The following is a 26960-nucleotide window of genomic DNA, read 5'->3' as shown; positions in this document are numbered from 1 at the left end:
TACATATTATCGTATAACACTATTGACCGTTCTTCAGTTATATTCCTAGTCCATGAAATAATTGCTTTACGGTAATTTCCATGATTCATATCTTCAGATTGTTTTTTTGGTGCCGAACGGCTTCCAAAAATGATTCTGTACTTAGTGTCACATACAATGTTTCATCAAGGGCAATTACATTCGTTCGTTTCAGTAATAATCAATGAAGTTATTCTCGCTAGATAATCTTCCACTGTTTAACTAATTTCTACATTATTAATTTATGAAAAACATAATCCTAATTGAACCAAAGACGATACGGTAAATGGATATCGACGAGAATAAAATTCATGATATGAAATTTTTTCATAATTATGAATAATAGAAAAATACAAAAATCGCGGAATTTTTTTCGCAAATGTAAAGTTTGAAATTCACTTTCTTGATTTAGGATTATTTTGACAACGTTTTAAAGGCATATTGTCATTTTGTCATTGGAATTATTATATGGAATCGTGCCTTAAAGGAGACTGGAAAATTGAGCAGCGAGAGGTTTGCTCACAATACATTTACATTTCTGCAAATGAGCACAGTCAGGGAAACAGGAAACAGGGAGAAATTTCCAAGTCCAACGTTCGTGGAAATATTTGTTAGAGTCAAAGTCTTTCTGGCATCTAGGGAACTCAACAGTAAAAGGCTGGGATTTACGCTTATGGCATTGCACTTGTCTTGCTAATCTCCACAATGTATTCATGTTAACTTTGCATCCGATGAAACTTGAAATATGAGCTCTCAAGTTGTGGTATTTAGGTTTACACTAGGCTGTTGATAGTATTTTTTTAGTTTTTAAAGAAGGCAGGTTAGTCTTAGAAGTAATAAATGTTACAGTCCATTTACGGATGTATTCCACTTCGATTAATAGCGTAAATAATTCGTAGGCTTGTTCTTTAATTGGGTTGACCGCAGTCAAATCTGGGTAATCCATTTTACGGTGAGTTTATATACATGAACAAAATTCTTAGCCTCATCCATTAATGTATCCGTCACTGATCAGAAGTATTTTCCTCAAAAGTATCTTATAAACCTTCTCGGACAAAACATACGGTAGAAAAATATTGAACATCGGCGAACAAGGCCAGAATTTTTAATATTGTATTTACTAGCGATCAATTAATTAGATAAGTCACGAGAATTATCATATGAGTAGAGATACTCTAATCATTACTTATTTGAGATACATTTACGGGCGTGTGTTCATTCAGGATATATAACTCCGTATATTCATCACACATCTATCTATCTCACGTCCCTATTCTAATAACATGTATGAAACATAATTAAATTACCAATTAGTAAATGGGAAAACCGCTACCAATATTACTTTATAACACGTTGTACATTGCAGCATACATAAGCACGCACACCGTTGAGCACAGTCACTGATATACACAGATACACAGGCACACACATTCAAACATGCAATTATAAAATGCTGTATTTTCAAAAAATAATATATATATATATATTATATATATATCGTTTACATGTTAGTAATATATATATATATATATATATATATATATATATATATATATATATATATATATATATATGCAAAAATAACACTGACCCCACACAATAAACCGCCACTATACATGTCTATATCGGATACATGTTTTTCACTTACTGTCTACAAACTTCACTTCTTAAACCAAATTCCTAAAATGGTTCCAGGAAAACACTATTCCAAGCAAGTCATAGTTAAAAGTTGTTGCATAAGACTTCCTCGCTCATCCTTATTCATTGTTCTATCCCTGTTTACTTCGCTATCAAATATTTATATTTAACTTCACCGTAAATATTTCATTTCTCACCCCGTTTATTTACATCCGGCTATTACTAAATCGCAATGCATACAATGAGCGCTCCCCTATTTTTAATCTGCATGCACATCCATTGCCTGATGAATGCATTCAGTGGTGGTTTTTGAATACAGTCGTTACAATCCAATATGGCTTCCTCTTACTAATCATATAAAAAACACCCTAAACCACAATATGCAATTGCAATTACTTTGTACAAAACCCTAAATATATAATTTTACATAAATAACAAACTTTTTCAAAAATTACTCCATTCTTTCATGACGTAAATAACTATTTTTATTTTAATGGCATGAATCCACTAGAGTATTCTTATGTCGCTACAAAACATAAACATTGCTATTTTTTAGAGTGTCGACAAAACAACAAACACACACATACGTTTCTTTTTTTAGATTTCCTTTAAATGTTTCTGTTATGTATTGCAATAAAAAACACAATATAAAATAGGATTATTTATGCTTCGAAAGAAAAAAATTACAAACGGCACTTTTTTTACCGTTAATATATTTTCTTAGATAACAAGGAACGATTAATACGATACAAGAATTGATTGAATTAACAAAAATAATATATAGGCATGCAAAAAGTTATCACTATTTACACATTGATGTTATTTTGTCTTTACTAGATGTTTTCATAAACAGACATATTTGCATATTTAAAATAATTAGGACATAGGAACGTTCATTTAAGGTTTCAAAAATTTTAACACGATACCGAATGCTTTAATGAGATACACGTTTTATATATATGGTTCGAAACATTTACAATTGCCTTAATATACGAGGAATTATAAAACGAATACAAATTACAGGTAACGAATGTCTTTTTTTGTGCTGAGTTATTAAGAACTGAATTCGTTCATAATTCTATATAAAAATAATCCAAACTAAATTACGATTACCTAAATCTAGTGAAAAAAAATTCAACAAGGAAACAGTACATATAACGAACACGTACAATTTTATATATATTTCCGTACTTATTCCGGAACATTTATAATTGGCTTATGCAAGGAGGAATTCGTACACAACGACAAATAACAGACAAAAACACGATTATATTAAATATGTTAATATAATATTTAGACAATTTACACCTTTTTCAATGCCGAATACTTCCCAAATTTTGTATTACTTAGTCAGAAAAATGTATAATCACATGACGGTGTAAAAAATTTGGAAACAAGTAAAACTTACAGCTAATTAAAAGCAAATAATTACACCATTTTTATACACATAATCCGGAAACATTTATAATTGTCTAAGTCTAGAAAAAAATCTTTCAACCAAAAATAATAAACTGAGACCGAATAATTTAAATATTTTAATATAATATTTAGACACTTAAACATCAAATACTTGTCAAATTGCATATTACTTATTCGGGACAACTTTATTCACTTTCAAACGAAAATTGAATATTTAAATACGTTTAAATACTGATTCCGTAAGCATTTTTAGCATAAGGGGAACTTTCAAATGAAGAACGAGAAAAGATCACATGTACCATATTTTGTAAACATATTTCAATACTTAGTCCGGAAATATTTCTAAGACTTAATGATACGTATGGCGAATATATATATATATATATATATATATATATATATATATATGTATATATATATATATATGTGTGTGTGTGTGTGTGTGTGTGTGTGTGTGTATTATACATAGATTTTAGTGATTTTTAATAATTTGCAATTCTCAGTCTCTTTCAACAATTAATACATAGAAACGTAACCGTTACGCATTATTATATAAATTGCAAACCTCCAGATTCTTAAAGTAAGGCTAAGTTATCTTCCTTCGTAAGAAGTCTGAAGACAATAAACATACTTAACATCTAAAATTCCATAGTTTCGTATCTACTGAAACCATACCATTTATACTTAATTATACCTACAGAAAACGCCATAACTTCTACATTTTCCAGTTTTACTTGTACTGAACTTTACTCGAAATCAAATATTGTTATCCTACTACATGACATATAAGCTATATCTAATCCACACATTAATCTCTCTCTTTCTCTCTCAAACTAATTTACAAATTTAGGTGCCTGCACTGCATGAATTCCTACTGATCTATTTACATTGGTAATGGAAAGCATAGTAATGTCATTTTCAATCACTTCGAAGTATGCAGTAGGTATATAACCTTCTAAATAACAGAAATATAACCTACTAAATAACCGATTAACATGAACTACCCATGCTGAGTCGCATAAATACCTTGTTTAGGACCCAGTCGCGGGGCGAACCTTCTCGCTGCTGATGGACCCGTATATCTTCCCAGGTCATCCGTCTAGGAGAAGGAAAAAATATGAAGCTAAACCTAGGGGAAGGAGGCCTTTTCAGTTCCGAATGACAACCTTCCTAGAGCTGGTGACTCAAACAAATTATGGCTTGGCAAACCTAAACTGCTTAAGGAGAAGATAGACCCTGTCTATCGCCAGGCTTTCATACACCTTCTTTGCCTATTAACCAGGCGTAGAAGGCCTATCACAAAGACTTGACAAAATCACCCAGTGATCGACCTTGTTTCCTGACTAGGACAATGAACACCGTATTTCCCACTCCCGACACATCCCATATCCCTAAACTTGGCACTGTGGAGAGGGGTGCTACAGTACCATATATGCCGGTACAGATAGACTGGGCTGACTTTTGGCTGAACGGTTGAGGGTACCGATTGACAGTACCTGGTTGCTGTTTCCGATTGATAGTACAGGTGCCCTAACTCTTTGGTAGCGCTTAGAGTGGCTGCTCCATCAACAGTTGTATAATATCGGGATGTGTGTTGTCCTATGTGCGCATGCACTCATCCCCGGCAGACTTTCCTGAGGCCACAATCCTATAGGCCAGAAGACAGCTGATGGTCTACTTGTATTGCCTTTCTGATATTCTGCACAATCACTTGTCCAGCACCCCACTCACTCTAAGTAAAACATTTAATTAAATAAAAAGAAATGACAGCTCAGTCTATAATTACATTCAAACCTATATCAAAGTCGAAGAAAGCCAACGTCCCTCCTCCCTCGAGGCTTGCATGTTCGAATATCGTCGGGGTTAGAACTAAATTAGATGATGTTGAAGTATTTCTCCTAGTAAACACCCCGGATATCTTAGCATTAAGTGAAACTACTCTAAACTCCACCATACCCTCTAACCACTTTAACATGCCTAGTTACCCCCCACTCTGCCGTAAGGACTCAGGCAGATATATGCATGGGCTTGGAGTCTATATTCGTAACACCCTTCCCCTGGCTAGAGAAAAAAGACTAGAATCAGACGACCGGGCCTTTATGTGCTTTAGACTAAAAATGTAACATATTAGCTATTTGTATTTTTTCTACCGCCTCCCCTCAACCCAGGACTGTACTCTAATAAACAAAACATAGATATAGCACTCTCCCATGATACTAGCGCACAAGTACATATATTTGGTGGCTTCAGTGTCCACAACAGTAACTGGTTTGGATTCTCTACTTACACAGACGTAGCTGGTAGCACAACACATAGCCCTCTGTACCTCATTTCATGTCACAGACGGTTTCATTTCCGACATGTTTCACCAGACCAGCAAGATCAGCATGCCTCACTTCGAGATCTATTTCTGACCACAGTTTCCGATGATTGTATAACAAATGCTCACATCCCACTCGAAAATGCTGATCACGCTGTGGTAATGGTAGACATCCCCCTAAGTTCTCAACCCAAAACTGAAGACCCACTGCTCAAAACAGCAAAGTATTACGAAAAGGCTGACTGGGAAGCCATCAGGCATATAATCAGAGATGCCTCATGGGAAAATATATATTCTTCTTCCAGCTGAACATTGCGCAAATGAGAGCACCGAATGGTTCAAAACTGCAATTGAAGCACATGTTCCCACGGGGAAATTCTATAGCAAGCCGAACTTTCCCCAATGGTTTACTTCTACTTGTGCAGCTCAGCTACCATTGGTCAAAGACAGCATGCGTACCGCAGATTAAACCAACATAAGTCCAGATAAAACTAACAGAATATATAGAAGCTAGAAGTAATTGTAAGAGAGAAATAGCGACTGCTAAGACAGACTACACTGAAACCACCAGAAAACGCATCGGAGCACAGAAACAAGGAATTCGTGATTTTTGGAAAATCTACAACAGTGTAGTAAATAATATGCAGTCAAGGATTCACCCACTATCACACGATTATGGGGTTGTTTGCACCGCAACTGAGAAGAATAACCTCCTCACCAGTCGGTTTGCCTCAAACTTCACCTGAGACCCGGACCACCACTCCCTCCCTGACTTTCCTTTGCGGAAAGACGCCAGATTAGATGATTTGAAAATCACCCCTTCTCAGGTACATGGTATCATAAAAAAAACTAGACACCTCAAAAGCACGTGAACCCGATCTCATCCCGGGAGTGCTATTACGCAAATGCATCGCAGAAGTTCCTCCAGTTCTCTCCAAACGGTACAACACATGCTTTAACGAATCTCGTAGTCCCAGTATTCAAGAATTCTGGCGAAATAGCTGGTCCATTAAATTATCGCCCCATTAGCCTTCTCCCGCTTTTCCCCAAGATAATTGAGTCCTTAATTAATCAAGCTCTGGTCCATCGCCTTACAGTTGCTAACCAATATATATGGATTTGGGCAATACCGCTCTACAATATATATCCTAACTGTAGTATCTAAACGCATATACCGTTCACTTGACAAAACAGGGGAGGGTAGAGCGGTAGCCTTCGTTATATCTATGGCTTTATACATGGTATAGCACAATGGTATTCTGAAGAAAATTAAAGCAGATGGTATCACTGGAAGAATACATGATATAATTATATCCTTCTTAAATAAGAGAAAAATTCAGCTTGTCCTCGACGGCCGTACATCTAAACAATATGATATAAATTCGGGAGTACGTCAGGGGTCTATGCTCGGACCTTTATTATTCCTGATATTCATAAATGATCTGCCTGATAAAATTGTTTTTTGAGATGAGTATATTTGCTGATGACAAAACGCTCTATAACAGGCACGACTGGAAAACAAATGAACACCTATCTAAGGAAATGGCAAACACACTAGAGGAAGACCTCTAAGCTGTAGTGGAAAGAGGTCAAAAATGGATGGTCACATCCAATGCTGCCAAGGCTAAGCTTGTTTCCTTCAATAATTACAAGAGACGTTCACTACGACCAATAGAAATGACGAAGAACACATTACCCGAAAATACTTCCTTAAACTCCTCGGCCTAACGTTTACAGGGAACATGAACTGGAATAGATACATTGAGAGCATTGCCAAGGCTTCTGTGAAGAACTTAGACTTTTTCTACGTGCTAGAATGTTATTTACGCTTGAACGTATCCTGTACCTATTTAAGGTCACATTCGCCCATGAATGGAGTGATGTTCTCACATGTGGGCCGGTGCATCTGCTACTTTTCTCTCATTCCTTGGCAGGGGTCAAAATGGAGTCGTCAACCTGATAGGTCCTGAACTGTCATCTAAGCTTCAGCCTCTGTCCCACCGACGAAATGCTGCATCCCTCTGTCTGTCCTACAAGTACTTTAATGGTAAATTCTATGACAAACTACAAGGGCTTGTACCCCCTCAACGTAAATACACCCGACATACCCGACAAGCAACTAAATCCCACCTATTCACAGTAGAGACCCTAGGTGTAAGCAAGGAGTCTACTCCAATAGTTTATTCCCCAAAACTGATAGAATTTGGAATTCCCTTCCGGGATTTAGCTTTCCCAACACTACTAACATGCAGAAGTTCACGTGTGATGTGAACAGACATCTTGCTACTCATCTCCTTTCATAATATCTATGTAATTTTTGTCTCCGATAGTAGCCCCATTCTTCAAAAGCCCTCTGTGCCATGTTTGGGGTTTAATTTGAATATATATATATATATATATATATATATATATATACACATATATATATATGTATATATATATATGCATATGTAATTACACACCCGTACATATATTAAATCTACGAACATTATTACAATCAAATTAAGAATAAACTTGTTTTTAATGCTCATACGTTAAATGCAACTTTAAAACATGGCAGTACGACAAATAATTTCCCCAATAAAACTAATCATTTGACACCAGCCTTAAGCACACATAAAATTGACCAGTTGCTCTAACAATTCAAATATGTTTGTTTCTAACCTATCAAAATGTATGAGAATTTCTAATGGCCTTAAATATGTATACCGGAGAGCATGTGCCCATGTGAAATATAAGTATCCAAAGTTTCCTTGCAAACAGTAAGTGCAGTGTATTTCCTACAAAATATAAGTTTGTGTATTCTAAAAGAAAGGAACCACCTATGCGTTGATGATTACAGGCGCAAGCCACCTTTTTATAGTGAAATCTATATTCAACAAAATTTAACTTGCGTAGAAGGAAGTAGATTAAATAACACCTGTTGCAATCATCCACCAAACGGACTGAGACATCTTATTTTATCAACCGCTACTATGTGAATGGATGTGTGTATTCATTAGTGAACCAGACTCAAACATAAATGTTACAATTTATATAATTCACTTATTATTAATTATTAATCGAACTTTACTTAAAACATAAACTGATGTTTACCTCGAAGATTGCAATATCTGGGTTCTTTAACATAGTGGTGGGCGGTAACGTAAGTGGAAGAGCTGTATCTGAAAATAAATGCAAATATAACCGTCGTTTACACAAATGTATTTCTATTAGTTAATGGCTTATCTCTATTTTTAAATGATATAAAGTAAATTTAGATTTTTTCTATTCCATTGGCCAATATAGCTTTCCATATCACAACGCTGTACATAATAATTTTGCATCTAGTCGTATTATAATTTGTTTCTATTTCTTTCATTTATTATTATTTTTTACTTGAACCGACTTGTAACAATATCAGAAATCACGCTTGTTTTTTTTTCAAACGAGAAATAAATAGTAGCACCGTCGTGACATCACACACACACACACACACACACATATATATATACATATATATATATATATATATATATATAATGTGGTACACTTCAAAGTAGCACAGAAAAAGTGGTAGCCAAGCAGAACATTTTTCTATTGTTTAAATTACCAGTCACATTGTTTAAATTACCCGTAGTCTTATCATAGATGATGGAATTGCTCCCCGTAGACATCTATGCGTGCCTGGGCTCGTTTAACTACGTTTACAAATAATGACTGTATATCTTCTTTGGTGATTCTACTGATAACTTTGGTAATGTATCTTTTATTTGGTCTAGAATGAGGATTATTTGTATAAACTTTATGTTTTAAAGTTCCTCAACGATAAAAATAAAATGATGACAAGGAACATGGTTGCCATAAACTTTTGCTTATTGTTCTTATAGGCTTCTACAATCAGTAGCCGATACGTTAGCGAAAACACCATACGTAAACAAATATTAAATGTTGATTTTAAGAAATTAGCAAGCTTAATCTGAACAAAAAATTGATTAGAGAAAGATTAGAGAGATCCGGCTACTTTTATGTAGGCATCGCTGCATGCATATATATATATATATATATATATATATATATATATATATATATATATATATGTGTATATATATATGTATATATATATATGTATATATATATATATATATATATATATATATATATTCTAGTTAAGATTAAGCAAATAAGAATGCAGGACATGAGTGGATAATATTATTGTTTCCGAAAACACAGTGATGTAATTGTGTTTTTTTTTTTAGTTTCTGTTAATCTGAATATTTTTAGTATTAAATAAAAAAACCTCTCACAGTATTCATCAATTTAAAATAATAATAATCAGTTTACGGTTACTATTCAACATATATAACATTACCAATCACCTGTGTTGGCCTGAGTAATTATAAAGACATTATAGTTTATATATTATTATATGTCAAGACAGTAACAATTAAAATTCATTAAACACATTTTAAGCTTAAATATAGTTTGAATCTGACTTTGTGAATATGATTAGATAAATTTAGATATTACTAAATTCTCAAGTAACATATTAATTTACCTTAATCTCTTGCGAGTTTACCTAGTTTTAGAAAAATATGTCGAACGCGTGTGTTTGTAGAGTTCACTCGCTTGAAAATAAAACATGCCGACTCACAGCTGCTTTCATACGTAACAGTAACGGGTGATTAAGACTTTCTATGCAAATGAGAAAATACCAAATGTATAAAAAGAAACTGTAGATAGACTGAGAGTTTGAGTAAAAAGAAGGCGTGTTACGAAAACGGACAGGTTCGACAGACTGTTTAAGGCTATTAAGAAACTGTCAGAAGAAAGAGATGAAAATGTATTAAAACTGGTTTTTAAACTAGACTATTAAAATCTGAATGCGTTTCAGAGTTTTCGCAGATTTGTTCAAACTATTTGTAAATGTGAATACACATTTTGAGTAAAGCAACTTATGCTTTATTTAGTTATAATTTCATACAGAATATATTAGTACTGTTTACTTATCAGATTAGAAACTAAGTTAAACAATTGCAAAATTAACAGAATTTATCGTATTGATTGCAATATTATCAATGTGGCACAATAATAAATTGATTGAGACCCACATATAACAAAAAGAGCATGAGATATAATTTAAATCGCATGATTATAAACAATGTCATTTTTCAGCAGGTTATCCATAAAATTTGATCTAAGCTCAAATATTTTTTTACGTTTTACCCATGCCAGAAATCATAGTTACGAGATGCTTTATGATAGATTTACATAAACAATGAAAATATTTCAGTATTTAATATGTGAATATTTCTATCTATCTCTATCTATCTATCTATCTATCTATCTATCTGTCTGTCTGTCTGTCTATCTAGCGATATATATATATATATATATATATATATATATATATATATATATATATATCCCAGGTTCTTTGCGTTTCTCTGTTCCTTTCTGTCTCTCACTCTCTTTATTTGCTTCTCTCATTTCACCTTTTTTTCGTCATCGTGGGAGAAATAGAAAATCTGTTGAAGTTCGACACACTGTAGATGACATGCAAGCCAGCTCTTCAATTGCTATATTGAATTGTTAAAATAAATAATTATATTTTTAAATAATACAAAAAAATATGTTGTCCGCATATTTGAAACAGCGGTTTATCTCAGACTACAAAAGTTCCTGCCCAGATAATAAACTCTCAGGAGAGAAGCAATTACATAGTATGATGCCAAGAATCCGACACAGGTATGGATTTAGTCGACGGCATATATAGCCTGGATCTAAAAGAGATGTTTCTTTCGATTATGGACTAGCGGTGTTAGCGGTTAAACTGTTGAGCCCAGGAGTTTTCAATCGTTCCACAAACCTCCCAACAACACAACACACAACTTTGTATTTCCCAGCAAGCAATGATATCATAATTTACGGTAACTGTTGCAGAATAGTTCGTGAAAAATTATTTCTTCAAACCCATAATAGAACGTTAGATAATATAAATAGCCTTTGTTGCATGCGAAATAAAAATGTCTCAAAATGTGTTCTCTTTAGGAATAGAATGACTAAAATTTAAAATTATACCAAATATCAAATGAGATTAAAACGATATAGATACTTAGGGGCTTAATATTTTGAATATCGCATCTATGTATACAGTGATATGTTAAAATAGTTTTCCGATTTTTTTATAGCAAATATTAATTTCTATATACATTAGCAAGTTTATTAAAACATAGATTTTTTAAAATTAAAAAACAGAAGACGTATGCAAATATTATGCTTGTATTCTGTAAAAACTGAGGAAAACAAGACGCTAACATTTGCTTAGACTCCAGCAAAGTAAAATCTGCCACCTTAAATACTATAATGGTTTGACTTTAAAACAGATGATCTGAAAAATGTCTGGGGAAACACATTAAAACAATGAATAACAAGTCTGTCACACACTCAGTTTGCCTGTAACATGAAGAGTTAATGGTTAAATATTTCTATTTATTAAGATCATTTATAAATAAAAAGCCTAATAATATTAGAAGAGTAAAGTATTATTTTTTATCTATTTGTATACAGTATCGCTTAGTTACAGGCAAATACCTGAACAAAATCTAAATAAAACACTAGTAAAGTAAATATAATTAGGCGTATTTTGTACTATATTATCAATAATAACTTCTGAATATATCTAGTACGAAAATATCGATTTGCCCATTAAAAATATTGAATTGTGTAAATACATATTAAGAACGTCTCGCCATGTGTGCATTACATAAGTAATAACGTTTTTAATTCCACCACAATCAAATAAGATTTATATCTCAGTTAATTAAAGAAAGTGTTTTATTTGGATTTATGAAAGAAAACGATGTAAATTAATATTTCTCCATGTTTTAATACTTGTTTTTATTTAATTTAGAATTTTTGCAACTATCACTAATTATTCTTTGTTTAACAAAATGTGGATAGTATTTGTTTATATATGAACTGCAAATTAGAAACAAAACTCCAGATTAATAAAGTCTTATTCAGTAAAATAAAACTTTCAACCTCTAATTCAGCAACGATGTGTTGGTCATGCTTCGAAGTAACCATAAAATAAAGTTAATAATATTAGCGATTTCTTACATATTAATTGCTTTGATTATGTTAGTGTTTTTAAAAGGATTGCATAATCATTTGTTTGGTCCGTTAGAGTATATGAAGAACACGTGAAGCTTGAAAATTGTTTTTTTTAACAAAAGGTCTACTAAAGATAACCTGATCAAATTTTTCACGTTAAGATCTTTCTCCTATATATTTTACATGTAAAAACATTATCGATGTTTTCCGGATATAGTTATGCATGGAATAATGGGATTTCCCTTTTCAAAAAAGCTTTACTTTTCTATAAAGTCACTAAGACACATATTTACGTATATTAGCGTTAATTGTTTCTTCACTTACGAATTTTCTATCTTACATTCTAATTTTATATTTGCATATATGTCTTACAAATGTAATGCACAATTTAGTAATACAAATAATGAAAATTTTCCATAATTAATAAACTTAAAGATCACGATTAAATAGTGTAAGAGAACCTGAACGGCATATATAACACATACGTGAACATCCAGACATCCGGGACACAACACGTTGTAACAGAGTATGGCATAAGGAACATAGGACTAAGTTGACTCATTTTATTTGTTCCAACCAAAATAATGTTCGGGTACTATTCTCACAAATGCCGTCGTGCACACGTTGTTTTCATCTTTTTTTCTCGTTTTTATTACGGTGATGTCATTTAACACACGACTTTTTTATTATTTTCATACGGCCGCCATGCTTTTTTTACAGAAATATTGAGAGAGTAAGAGAGAGAGAGAGAGAGAGAGAAAAGTAGACAGAGAGAAGGGTTAGTAGAAAGAGAGTAATTTGGATTTTCTTCATATGTTTTATTTTTAATCGTTTTGCAATATCAGTGTCTCTTGATTAAAACAATCCAAGATTAGTAGAAGGAGCCATATCAATCCATTCTTATTTGAGATGGGATCAGGCATTAATAGTTGAGAATACTATTTCGTTTTCATCAGACATTTTACAACTCTTTCGTAGAATGTTATATCTCGTAACAGCTTGCTATACACCAAATATATCTTTGCTAAGAGTCCTTCATCGATCATTAAAAAGAAATTAATGAAAAAAAATTTTGGGATGATCAATTATAACCGAAATGAAATAAAATTTGTGGTAAAAACTATTTGATGCAATGTTGATATTTAAAGAGGTTAAAGATAGAGAAAACTATGGGATTTGCCTTTTCACCCTTTCAGTTTTACTGACTTTCAAAACTAAATTATTCCCAATGTCGAATGTAAGCAAAATAGGTGTTCTTACAGATTCTCTACATTATATATATATATATATATATATATATATATATATATATATATATATATATATATATATATATATGAACCTTGATGCAATGGATATCAGTTGAAGATGTTATTTGCTTTTCATATCACATGTTTATAAATAAAATTGTATATTTTCCTATTTTAATGTTCGTATTACTGTTCTTTTTAATGCTATTTTCATAATGTTTCTGTCGCTGTAACTATCGGCCCTTTCTATGTATATCTTGACTACTTTAGGAATCAATATATGAAGTTCGAGAATCTGCGAAGACTTTCATATGAAACTCCTTATTTAATCCACGAGTGTAGCATATCCTCTTCCCTTCAGTCCTGACTGAACATATGGCCTAAGTAATTCGCAATTATATTTTCTGATGTCACCCGCACTGACGATATAACCTTCAGATCAAGAAGAGGGTAACTTGCAACTGAATTTACTAATCTCTTTATCAAAAGTTCCTCGCGTATAATTCTTTTATAAATACAATTGCGAATTGCTTAGGATGCCTGCACGAGTCCGCACTGACAGAACGAGAGCATGCTAGCATGATTTTCGAGTTCGATAGAATGATTCACAGGTTTGATCCAGTGAACCTTATGAATGTCAAAAGATACTTCGACTGAAATGATGCGAAAAAACACTCAAGATGAGAACGGTATTCGAACTAACGAAATAATAAGAATAATTAAAGTTGTATTTCGTAAAACTTATGTATCTCTCTCTCTCTCTCTCTCTATATATATATATATATATATATATATATATATATATGTGTGTGTGTGTATATATATGTGCGTGTGTGCGTGTGTGCGTGTTCTTATCCCGTTTAACTGAGAACATTTTAAAATATTAGCGTTAATATATATTATATTTTCTAAGGAAAATTGCAGGATGTTCTTACCGGGCACATTATGTGTAAGCTTGCTTGCAACACGCTTCAGGTATTTTTCTAGTAAGACAACCTGAAATATACGAAAATGATATTACATTAATAAAAACATTGTTTTATGCATCATCATAAACAACGTAAATTAGGTTTGACATTAATAATAACATTTGTACTTCAAATTGAACTGGTTATATTCAGAATTAATAAATGTCAAATCGCCAAGCCAGCTAAAAACTTCATATACAGAATAATTCAAATTAACAAAGCTTATCTAATAAGTTAAAAATATGTCACGTCATAATTACAACAGTACTGTTTTACATAAAGTTATATTACTTTTATTTTTCCCAATTTTCATAATTATATTCCAATTTTGATAGCTTACTTGCACTTAACAAAAACAACTTAAAAGTAACACCGATCAATTTTAAACGAGAAAGATTCACCTCATGTAAAAGTTACTATTTAAATGCTAAGAAATAGTACATTGCGAATTCAAAATTTTCAAATTGAAATCAACACGATTAAACCCGATCAACTATAATCGAGAGAAGCTCCAGTCACAGATAAAATTCGTTGTATCTATATTACAAATCGCAACATCTAATAAAATATACAAGACATAAATTTTAATAAACAGAATGTATCTTCAATTAAAGAAAAGATTTTTTGTCCTTCTTTGTAGTGCGTTAGACCGCTGCAAACACGGTAGGCTCACTCATCTGTAATGGTGAATTAACCACATCAGAGACTATATGAGCAATAATCTGCTCACGGCTGGCGTATTAATGCCACATATGTGATAGTTAATTTTCCATTCGTTTCGCACGATTCAAAAAAGTGTCTCAAGTGCATAGGTTACGCACTATCAACAGCGCGCCAACCTCTGCCACATCGCCGTCTTTTGCATCTCTTCTCGTTTTCCAAGGACTTTAATGGAATTTGTTCTCATAAAGTCCTTGTACTTGTGCTTTCTCTACATAATATTCAAGAATATCTTGGTAATCAGCAAAGTCCCAGTTTTTATTGTTGAGATTCTTTTAAGCCGGATGCCTTCCACGATAATAGCTTCTTCTATCTGACTTCTTTTGAGTGTGCTCTGTGTTTCTGCTTGCCTGCTTGTAATAACCTAGAGAAATTTGAATTGAACGTAAACCAATATCATCGCGGCTCAACTCCTTTACCTGTTAGAAGTCATTAAATATAATAATTTACTTTTAAGTTACCAATAATCCATATTGTTGGTGAGGTGTTAAAAGGTGTTAAATAATCAACTTCAGATTAATTAAGATGCATTCTAAATTAGAATAGATCTTTTCAGCTAAAACACACGCTGAATATTAAAGTAGCAAATATTAAATTCAAAGTCAATAAAAATTCTATAAAGTTTTTTTTTTTATCCAATTAACAACAATACAAAGTTTTGATTAAAAGAAGATAGTCTCCCGTCCCATGTTAATGCATGGATACATTTTGCATTTATCTACATCGAGCTAGAATGTTCGACCGTTCCAGCTCCACCCCATAATATATATGCTATAATGGAACTTTTTTATGAAATTGTAAAGTCTGAGTGAACCCATGCGTGGAGGGCTGTTGTCAGATCTGGGATTGTCTATCTACTACATGTCTCCCACATTTAGAGAGGCTCTACAAATAATTTTCAAACTTAATAGGCCCTTCACTATTTGGTAAGCTCACAGTTCAGTCCAATCGTCACAAGGTAGAATGAATGTGCTCTCTTTTAGAAGTATTTTTATTGAATGTTCTTTGATAAACTCATCGCACTTATGCTCCCCTCAGAGTGAATTCTCCCGATTAATTCGACAAATCAAAAATCCCACCGCTCAACAATTGAGGTCCCTACATACTGGAACGCTTCCCATCTTATACTTTTTGCCATGAAACTGCTAGACTTTGGAATTCCTTCCCCGTTTGATGGTTTCCTGAATGTAATAACTTGCAGAAGTTTAAAAAACTGTGTACAGACATATCGCTGCCCAATTTCTCACAGTTCCCTTTAAGGCTTGACACATAATAATCGCCTCATTATGTCTAAGGGACAATAAATTTCAAATAAAAAAAGTGTACAAATATCTTACAAATTGGAGCCTAACAGGACACCTTGTTTGAATAAAAAAAAATTTCTGAACGTATTTGGAGAAAATTAAAATAGTGTGAATTTTGCATATATAAATACAACGTCGAAACGATATTTGTCGTATATTTTTCATGCATGGCTGTTTACAATTTGGGTCTTCATAAAAGGTCGGTCTTTTCTAAACAGAAAACAAAACCACTAAGCCCGTTATTCATTGTAGCTATTGAATTAATACATACTTTTGTAGATGATTAAAACTGAACCTTTCTAAAGTTGTATAATTCAAATACTATGATAAAAAATATTAAAGTAGTTTTCTTGAATCATTGCTAATATGTGTATAAACTAATCCTATGTTTAAATGAGGCAGAATATTGCAGAGGTGTTACGGACAGACTACGACTGAAGCAATTAAAGATATAATGGTGTAACTGGCCATGCAGTTTTACTTTATTGAATCAATACATGTGTGTATTTGTGATATTAGTATATCTATATGCATACATAGATATTAGTATATCTATATGCATACATAAATATATATTTCATATAACTTTCTGCATATAATACGTTCTTATGATATTACTTGCCACAGCTGGTGAAGTGGTATATCAGTCATGTTTTATATTTCAGGAAGACATTCCCTCGTAAGGCATGTTATACTTTCTGCTGAATTTGAAAATAATTTTATTTGTTCAAAATATGTTAGCACTTAATACTATGCATTGTTCTATTTTATTGATATTTGCCTTAATCATTATTGTTTTGTTGTTTCTATTAGTTATTATGTGTTAATATTTTTTACTGCGTTTTTGTTAGGTTACAACATTCGGAATAAATTAGAAAATTATTATCGGATGGCTGTAAGCAGCTAAAATTATTTATAGTTTTTAAATTATTTAATAACTCTTAGCCATAATCAGTTATTATTGTGTTTTAAACTGATCTTTATTGTTTATTTTATTTGATCGTGTTTAAGGCTTCTTGTGGTTACCTTATAGCATGATGGAAACTTAACAGTTCTAAAACCGTGTTATTCAAATACCGTTTCCGCGGGAGTGTTACTTGGCTAAGGAATATCATGGGAACGTAAACAGTTCTCTGGCGAAATAAACGACATCAAACGATAGTCACATGGAAACACGCACGCAACGGGTACATATGTCGTCTATACCCGGCTGGCATGGTTCGATCAAAGTGGGTGTTCATTGCGTTGTTACATGCAGTTTTCCATCGTCATCATCGACATTAAAGACAGGGGCCGAAGGCTGAAATCTAACGCTTGTACAAAAACAGCGAACAAATTCATTTTTTATAAAATATATACAATTTATTTTACGTTTAACAGTTAGAGATCATAATCAGTCGACCCACAACGTGCGCAAAAACTATCATATGCCTGGTCGTGCAAATTCAAGCCTCTAATATTTTAAAAGAAAAGAATCATATTTAACTCTCTCATTCTTCAATGAAAGAGAGAAAAAAGGAGTGAAAGAGAGGAATAGAGAGAGAAAAAAGTGAGAGAAAGTGAAAGAGAGACGTTCATATATAACGTTTTTACATTGTTTGGGTTTTATATCAAATCATGAGTTTTTTCGGGTTTGACGTTTCAAATTCTAAGGTCTTATATTGTTTTGAGTTGGTTCAATATTTTTTTAAAAAAATGTCATTCTCGGCTCGAGTGATCCTAGATTGATATATTCCAACATTTTCAAATATGACAAAGCAGCTGCTTAACCCATATACACCTGACAAGTATAGACAAGTAAGGCATAAGGTTCATTAATGAAGAATCCGCTAGCCTCCCCCTCCCACAAAAAAGAGGTGCTCTCCATTGTGTTACACAAATACTGAGAATATTTGTTTGCTTTGGGGGTTCGATTCATATATGATATTGTTTTTAGTTTTTTTTTTATTTGATACTTAACTTTGATTATTTTTATAAATCATTTATATAACAGGTAAGGCTGGATAGTATTTAAATCAATAAAACTATGAATAATATTAGATACTAACACACATCCGATTATTAATTTTCCATTTCTGTGGAATACACACACTTAGCAAAATGATAGCAAAAAAGATTAAGAATTCAATAAAATTAAAAAAAAAATTATGATAAGTGCAAAATACAAAGATAAATAATCAAGGTTAAGTATCGACAAAATAAAATAGAAATAAAATTAGTGAAAATAAATTGATAGCAAATAAAACCATTTCCAAATTCTGAGAAACAGCTCGATCTACAGAAATCTACCACGGATTTTTTAAAGTCAAAACACGCCTTATGAATTGATGAGTTCCCGAAATATATAGCATTACATATACACCATTTGATAATCTTAAGCAAGGAGTAACGTAAAAACATATTATATGTAGAAAGTTGTATAAAATATATATGTGTTTATACATATAGCTACAATTGTACATGTATTAACGCAATAAACACATGTGTTGATTAAATAAAGTGCAACTGCATGGTCGGTTGTACGATTATACTTTTACTTGTATCAGTGTGAGTCTAGCTGTTACATTTCTAGATTGTTCTGCTTTCTATAAAGTTGATTTATATATTATGAAATGAGTTATGCTTTAAATGTAAAAATGGAAACACACATAAAGGAAACGATTGAGCGAAACACGAAATAGAATACTAAGAATGACACGTGTATATCATTATCGCTACTTGTAAACTAATAAAATACCGAGTTTGCTTTTAAGTACAGTGCAGCAAAAAGAAAGTCCACACTTGTATTTTTTTCAAAAACTGTATATTTAGCAAAATCTAACTGAACTGTTTAAACAACATTTGATTCGCCTTTTATTCCTCTATAGTTCTACCTGTCCATATTTTACTTGAATAGAAATAGAAATTCATGTCAATTTAAAAAAAAAATTCAAATTGAGAATGCAAAAAGAAAGTCCGCAGCAAAAATTTCGCTTAAAACCAGCTTAAATTATCGACCCTAAATCAGTTTAAAATATCCACCAACAGGCAACAAAGTATCTCTTATCGTAATTGGTGTTTTTTTCAGGTTATACACCGTAACATTTAGTCCATATGACACGAAGTTCTCTTACTGATCGTCAGAAGCTCATTAATCTTCACTTAGCTGGTTTATCCAATCGAGAAATCGACCGCAGATTGAAATGTGAAGAGAAAACGATAAGAAAGGCTGGATAAAAGCACTAAAACAACGACAGCGTCCAGGATGACCCTAAATCTGGTCGTACTAGAGTTACTTCTAACAGGGAAGGAAATGCTATCAAGATCCGCAACCTAAGAAACAGATTTGAAACGGCTCCTAAATCCAACAACAGTGCAATCTTGTTAAGAAGCACCCATTTTCTACTATCAAGAACAGATTACAGGAAATTAATTTGCGAGAATATGTAACAAGACGCAAGCCAATGATTTCTGTAAAGAACAAAAAGCGCCGTCTGGACTTCGTCAGATGCAATGAAAATCATGTCTCTTCATATTGGTCATAAGTGATTTTTTGTTACGAAATCAAGTTGAATAGGCTAGGCAGTGATGGTAGGCAGTACGTCCGTCAAAGGAAAGACGAAGAATTTTATCCTAGGTGACCAGTTTCAACGCTGGAATGTAGTGGAGGTTCAGTTTTGGTGTGGGGCATTATTAATGCCAATGGTCTAGGACCTATAGTTCGCTTAATATTTCGACTGAGCATTTACGACATTACTTTGGTCGGGATTTGGATGATAATCCCATCTTCATGTAGGATAATGCTCCCATTTACACAGCTGGCAATGTCAAGAGGTTCCTGGAAGGGCATGATATTCCGTATTAGAATTGGCCTACACCATCTCCAGACATCAACTCTATGGAAAATGTATGGTATTACATCAAGACCCAGCTACGCAATGATAAAATTGCAAATTTGGAAGAACTTTCGACAAAACTTAAAGAAACGTTGGATGCGATTTCCTCAGAGTATTGCTGCAGTCAAATTCAAGGAATTTCCAAAAGATTGCAGGAGATCAAATTGCAGAATAGCTATACTACTAAATATTACCTAGTCAGTTTTGTTCTTGTTGTATTTGTGTTGTATTAATTTCCTAAATTAAAATTTAAATAACAATTTTCCATTGTGCGGACATTCTTTTTGCGTCCTCAATTTGAAGTTATTTTTTTAAATTACCGTGAACACTATATTATTTCAATTAAAGTAAAATATGAACAGGTAAAATATAGAAGAATAAATGGCCAATCAAATAAGTAATAGTTTATTTATTTATTACATTAAATTTAGCTTAAATTTGAATTTGCAGGTTTTGAAAAAGCTACAAGTGCGAAGTTTCTTTTTGCCGTCCCTCTCTCTCTCTTTCTCTCTCTCTCTCTATATATATATATATGTATATATATATATATATATATCTGTTTAATATTTGAAAAGAACAGACTTACGTCAAGATCAGCAAGCTCTATGCACGACACTGACTTTACTTTAAAACTAAAATAAAAAAATAAAAAATAGATATATATAATCATCCACAAACATACCGTTTCGCTGAATCAAATTTATTCAATGTCGCTAGTGAACCTATAGCCCTCTAGTAAAAAGTAAGTGATTCTAAACATTAAAACATTTTTAAGCCCTGCTGGGAAACGAAATTTCAATGAGGTTCATATCAATAATGTTGACGACTAGAGAGTGCTTTATTATTGACGAAGAGCTTCCGCATGGCAAGATTATTACAACAGTGATGAGAATAGGAATGCGGCCTTGTATATGCACATAAATATGTTTGAATATAATATCACATATATTAATTTCAAGACGTGATGTGGCACTTTTAAAATCCCTTATGCTCAAAGCAAGTTATCGGATTTAAAATAGCTTGCGAAACTTGCATATTAAACCGAATAATCCAAGCAGAAAAACGAAACATTCTCTTAAGATTTCCGTCAGAAAATGCAAGCACAGAAAACTGATATAAATCTCAGTGGTTACCGCAGATAAACTAGTAAAATAAAGTAACTGTTCCTCGTTAACCCCAAACGACTACATAGTAATCGCCATAAAACTTGTACGAAAGATCAAACATCAAAAGTGCAAATAATAAGACCGTATTTCTTACTTCTATGAATATATATATATATATATATATATATATAAAAACATCATATATATATATATATATATATATATATATATATATATATATATATATATATATATATACAGTGATGATCATATTTATTGGCACGGTAAAATAAAAGTTAAATTTGTCTAATAAATTCTAAAGAAGGGATTAAATTAAAGAAAATAACAAAGTATATTATGTATTTTTAACTGGCCTTTCCGATGCAGCAATCGGATTTTAGAAAAAATAAATAACAAAGGAACAACAAACATAATTGCAAAAAACCCTTGTTCAAAATTATTGGCACGGCTTTGTTTTTCTTTTAGGATCAGTATAATATCAATCAATTTCCGGTTTACGTGCTTTCTGAACTTTTTTTATAGCCATATTATGCTTGTTTAACGCTAATTCAGTGAATAATTTTTTTCAGATACTTTTTAGATAGCGATTTATTTAAACTATTATAAGTGACTAAATTATAATTTTCAATCGCCATGGTTAAAACTAAGGAACACAGCGAAGACGTCAGGAAGCTTGTTGTAGCATGCCATACCAATGGGGAGGGCTATGATAAGATTTCAAGGAAGCTAAACCTTCCCAAATCCACTGTTAGAGCCATAATAAACAAGTTCAAATCGCAAGGCCACGTTATGAGTTTAGAGGGTAGAGGGAGAAAAAGGATTCTTTCCCCAAGAGATGAACGGAAAATTGTTCGACAAGTAAAACAAAACCCAAGGATCTCTGTTGGGGAGATTGTTGATGAACAGAGCACCTCTGGAGTGAATGTATCTCGACATACATTTGGTAGAGTTTTGAAGAGAGCTGGTTTAAAAGCATGTCGTCTGAGAAAGACTCCCTTATTGAAGCCTATGCACCTGAAAGCAAGGCTAGCCTTTGCAAAACGTCATATTGATAAAGATGTTGCATTCTGGAAACGTGTTCTATGGACTGACGAAACGAAAATAGAGTTATTTGGCCATAATAAAGTGTCTTATATTTACAGAAAATCTGTCGAAGCTTTCCTGCCTAAGAACACCATACCCACAGTGAAGCACGGTGGAGGCAGTTTGATGTTTTGGGGATCCTTTGCTGCCTCTGGACCAGGGCGACTTGTTAAGGTCACAGGTAGCATAAAAATGGAAGATAATGTTAAAATATTGGATGAAAACCTGAAAGACTCTGCTAAAGAGCTCTCACTTGGTTGTCGTTGGTGGTTCATGCAAGATAATGACCCAAAGCATTCGGCTAAACTGACTAAGAAATGGCTTGAGGACAATCATATTAATGTTTTGGAGTGGCCATCACAAAGCCCAGGCCTTAATCCAATTGAAAATTTATGGAGAACATTAAAATTGAGGGTAATGCAAAGGAAGCCTAAGAATCTTATTCAATTGGAGGATTATTGTCAGGAAGAGTGGGCTAAAATTACTACTGAAGAGTGCAACAACTTGGTTGTAAACTATGAAAAGCGACTGAGGAAGATAATCAAGGCCAAAGGCTATACAATTGATTATTAAATAAATCGTGCCAATAATTTTGAACAAGGGTTTTTTACAATTATGTTTGTTGTTCCTTTGTTATTTATTTTTTCTAAAATCCGATTGCTGCATCGGAAAGGCCAGTTAAAAATACATAATATACTTTGTTATTTTCTTTAATTTAATCCCTTTTTTAGAATTTATTAGACAAAATTTAACTTTTATTTTACCGTGCCAATAAATATGATCATCACTGTATATATATATATATATATATATATATATATATATATATATATATATATATATATACATAGGCTATGAGGAATTAAAGTTTACCCCGTACTAGCAAGTGTAAACTTCAACCAAATATAAATATTAATATTTATATATCAATACATAAACACCAGCAAAATAAAAATTAAAAAACTCAATATTACACAATAAGGTGTAGGAGCTTGTTATAAGAAAAAATAATGTTGAACAATAAATTTACTCGTAAATTATAATTTACAGTTTAATTTCTTTTCTTTTTCCTTTACACGCATATATATATATATATATATATATATATATATATATATATATATATATATATATACAAAGGCAAAAAGAAAGTCCGCACTTATAATTGTTTCCACAAATGCAAATTTAAGCAAAATTTACTGTAACTGTCTAAGATAATATAACTCATTTTCTGGACATTTTATTCTTCTTTAATTTTACCTTTTCATATTTTACTTTTACTTAAAATAATCTAGTGTTGATGTCAATTTAAAATATGATCAAATTGAGGAGGCATAAGAAAGCCCGCACAATAGAAAATTGTTATTTAAATGTAAATTTAGGATATTAATTCAGCGTAAATACAACAGGAACATAATAAATTGCTAAGTATTTAGAAGCATATCCCTTCTGCAATTTGACAAACTGCAATATTTTGGGAATACCTTAGATTAAACTGCAGCAATACTCCGCGGAAAGGGCATCCCACTATTCTTAAATTTTTGCACAAAGTTCTTTCAAATTTGGAATTTTATCGTTGTGTAGCTGTTGCTTGATGTAATGCCATGCGTTTTCGATAAGATTGAGATCTGGAGATTGTGCAAGCCAATCAAAACACGGAATATCATGCTCTTCCAGGAACCTCTTGGCATGGCCGGCTGTGTAAATTAGAGAATTATCCTACATGACGATCGGATTATCATCCAAATTCCGACGAAAGTAGGGTAGAAAATACTCATTCAACATATTAATATACTTGGTCTAATTAATTCGACCTTGTAAGCGAATTATAGGCCCGAGACCATTGGAATTAATAATGCCTCACACAAAAACTGAACCTCCTCCACATTGCAGCGTTGAAACTAGCACCTAGGATTAAATCATCTGTCTTTCCCCCGACAGACTTTCTGTCTATCATTACTGCCTAGCTTATTGAACTTGTTTTCGTCGCTAAAAAGCACTTTTGACTAATATAAAAGTCATGATCTTCGTTTAATCTGATGAAGTCCAGACGGCGCTTTCTATTCTTTAGAGAAATCATTGGCTTAGGTCTTGCAACATATCCTCACAAATTAAATTCCTGTAATCTGTCTTGACAGTAGAAAATGAGCACTTTTTACAAGATTGCACTGTTTGGGGGGCCATTTCAAATCTGTTTCTTAGGTTGCGGATCTTGAGAGCATATTCTTCCCCATTCGAAGTAACTCTAGTACAACCAGATTTAGGGTCATCACGGACACTGCCGTTGATTTGGTGCTTTTGCCCAGTCTTTCTTATCGTTTTCCCTTCACATTTAAATCTTCGGCCGATTTCTCGGTTGGATAAACCAGAAAGGCGAAGTTTAATGAGCTTCTGATGATCAGCAATATAACGTCGTGTCATATGGACTTAATGTTACGGTGTATAACCTAAAAACCATCAATTACGATAAGAGATACTTTGTTGCCTGTTGGTGGATATTTTAAAACTTATTTTTTTGTATCCTGTCATATCATCATCTCCATCGTTCCCGATTTTAATTTAGGCTGGTTTTAAACGAAAATGTTGACGCGGACCTTTTTATTGCCTCCTCAATTTATATATATATTTTTTTAATTACGTTATATAGATTTTTTGTAAATTGACATGATATTTTAATTAAAAGTCAAATATCAACACGCAAAATATAGAGGAACAAAAGGCGAATAAAATGATGTATAGGTTGCTTTAACAATTACGTTAAATTTAGCTTAAATTTGCATTTTTTGAAAATATTACAAGTGCCACTGTCTTTTTGTCTGCACAAGCAGCCGGATAGCGCAAGGGTTAGAAGCTCCGACAGTCATTTGGGCGATCGGGTTTCGATCCTGGCTTTAGGTAGTTTCTTGTATAGCCGCACTGATGACCTATGAAACATCGATCAGTACTGTATTTGGATTACTATAATGCTTCCTATCTTAGGTTAGGGATTTGGTAAGTGATATATAAATTACCGTTAGCGTATCTAGCGATGCTCTTCGTGTAAAAAATAAAGCTTAAGTAACAATGCGAACATTGAAAGAAATATGGTTAAAATTATCACATAAAAACGTAAAGGGACTAATTGTGACAACTGGAAAAGAAAAAGACAAGATATTTTAGTAAAAATTATAATAAATTTTTAACTTTAAATATTGCAGAATTAATAATATTTAAAATACTTCAATTTAACATTATATAATCAATTCTTTATTAGTACTGCTAAGTATTCTGTGTAATCCATTATTTTTCCAGGTTCGGCTTGAAATAAAAATGCCTCTCGTTGTTTCATATGTAACCTGAGTGACACATTCATACAGCAGTTAATTATTAGCGACATCATTTTCTGTATCCTGGTATGTCATCATTACCACCGTTCCTGATTTTAAATAGGGACCAGATTTGGTTGCTTGCTAACCAACGGCCAATCCTTACAGATTCGTGGAATTTTTTAACACGGTAATTTAATTACAACTTATTTTACTGAACGTACATTGAATTTATTTTTAAGTAAATCTAAAGAAGTGAGCTTTAAACTGTAAAAATTGTCAGAAATCTTTTCGCAAAATGATTGAGCGATGACGTTTTAAAGCAGTTCTAATTGAGTAAACCTAACAATTAACCATAGATTCAAACACGGTAGGTTTTGAATGATATATGATGCTTGCATTTCATTTCTATTTCATTGATAACATTCTCAATAAAAAAAAGTCCTTTATACAAATCTGCAAAACTATATACACAGTTCCTGGTTGATTTCTTCAAAGATACGAGGAGACCTTCGCTGTGTTCTTCTCAAGGTATTTTAGGACATTAAAGACTTAGGATAAAGATACTAACAGTATATTAACAAGCTAATATTGAATAACTTACTGAATAGATTGCTTACATTAAGACTATTGTTGATTTGTTTTTATTAAGAACCGTACCCATACGAGGTGCCTTCAATAAGTTTCTAGACATTTTCGTAAGGCACATTTACTGAGAGTACACGAATTAAACTCAAGTCGCATTCAAAGAAATTTCCTCTGTCTGCAATGTACTCATTGTACTGTTCCGACAACTTATGAAAGACACCATGGAAGCCCTCTGGTCTGAGCATGTTAA

General features: G+C 32.5%; 1 protein-coding gene across 3 annotated transcripts in view; it reads right to left on the bottom strand.

The window, feature by feature from the left end:
* Positions 1–8485: 8485 nt before the first annotated feature.
* LOC145277094 (uncharacterized) overlaps positions 8486–26960 on the bottom strand; it is a 106930-nt gene continuing 88455 nt past the window's right edge. For 2 of the 3 annotated variants that reach the window (XR_013868105.1, XM_080128758.1), the window contains 3 exons: positions 21194–21239; positions 14676–14736; positions 8486–8559 (listed from right to left, as the gene is read on the bottom strand). The gene's annotated coding sequence lies outside the window, so the exon portion shown is untranslated. The remainder of the gene's footprint in view (positions 8560–14675; positions 14737–21193; positions 21240–26960) is intronic. The other variant, XM_080128759.1, reaches the window with a different exon arrangement.

The sequence above is a fragment of the Euprymna scolopes genome, chromosome 5 (assembly GCF_053919585.1).
Source record: "Euprymna scolopes isolate OS-2025 chromosome 5, ASM5391958v1, whole genome shotgun sequence".
Lineage (NCBI taxonomy): Eukaryota > Metazoa > Mollusca > Cephalopoda > Sepiida > Sepiolidae > Euprymna > Euprymna scolopes.
The sequence above is the reverse complement of the archived record's forward strand: the minus strand, read 5'-3'. Positions and strand labels throughout refer to the sequence as shown.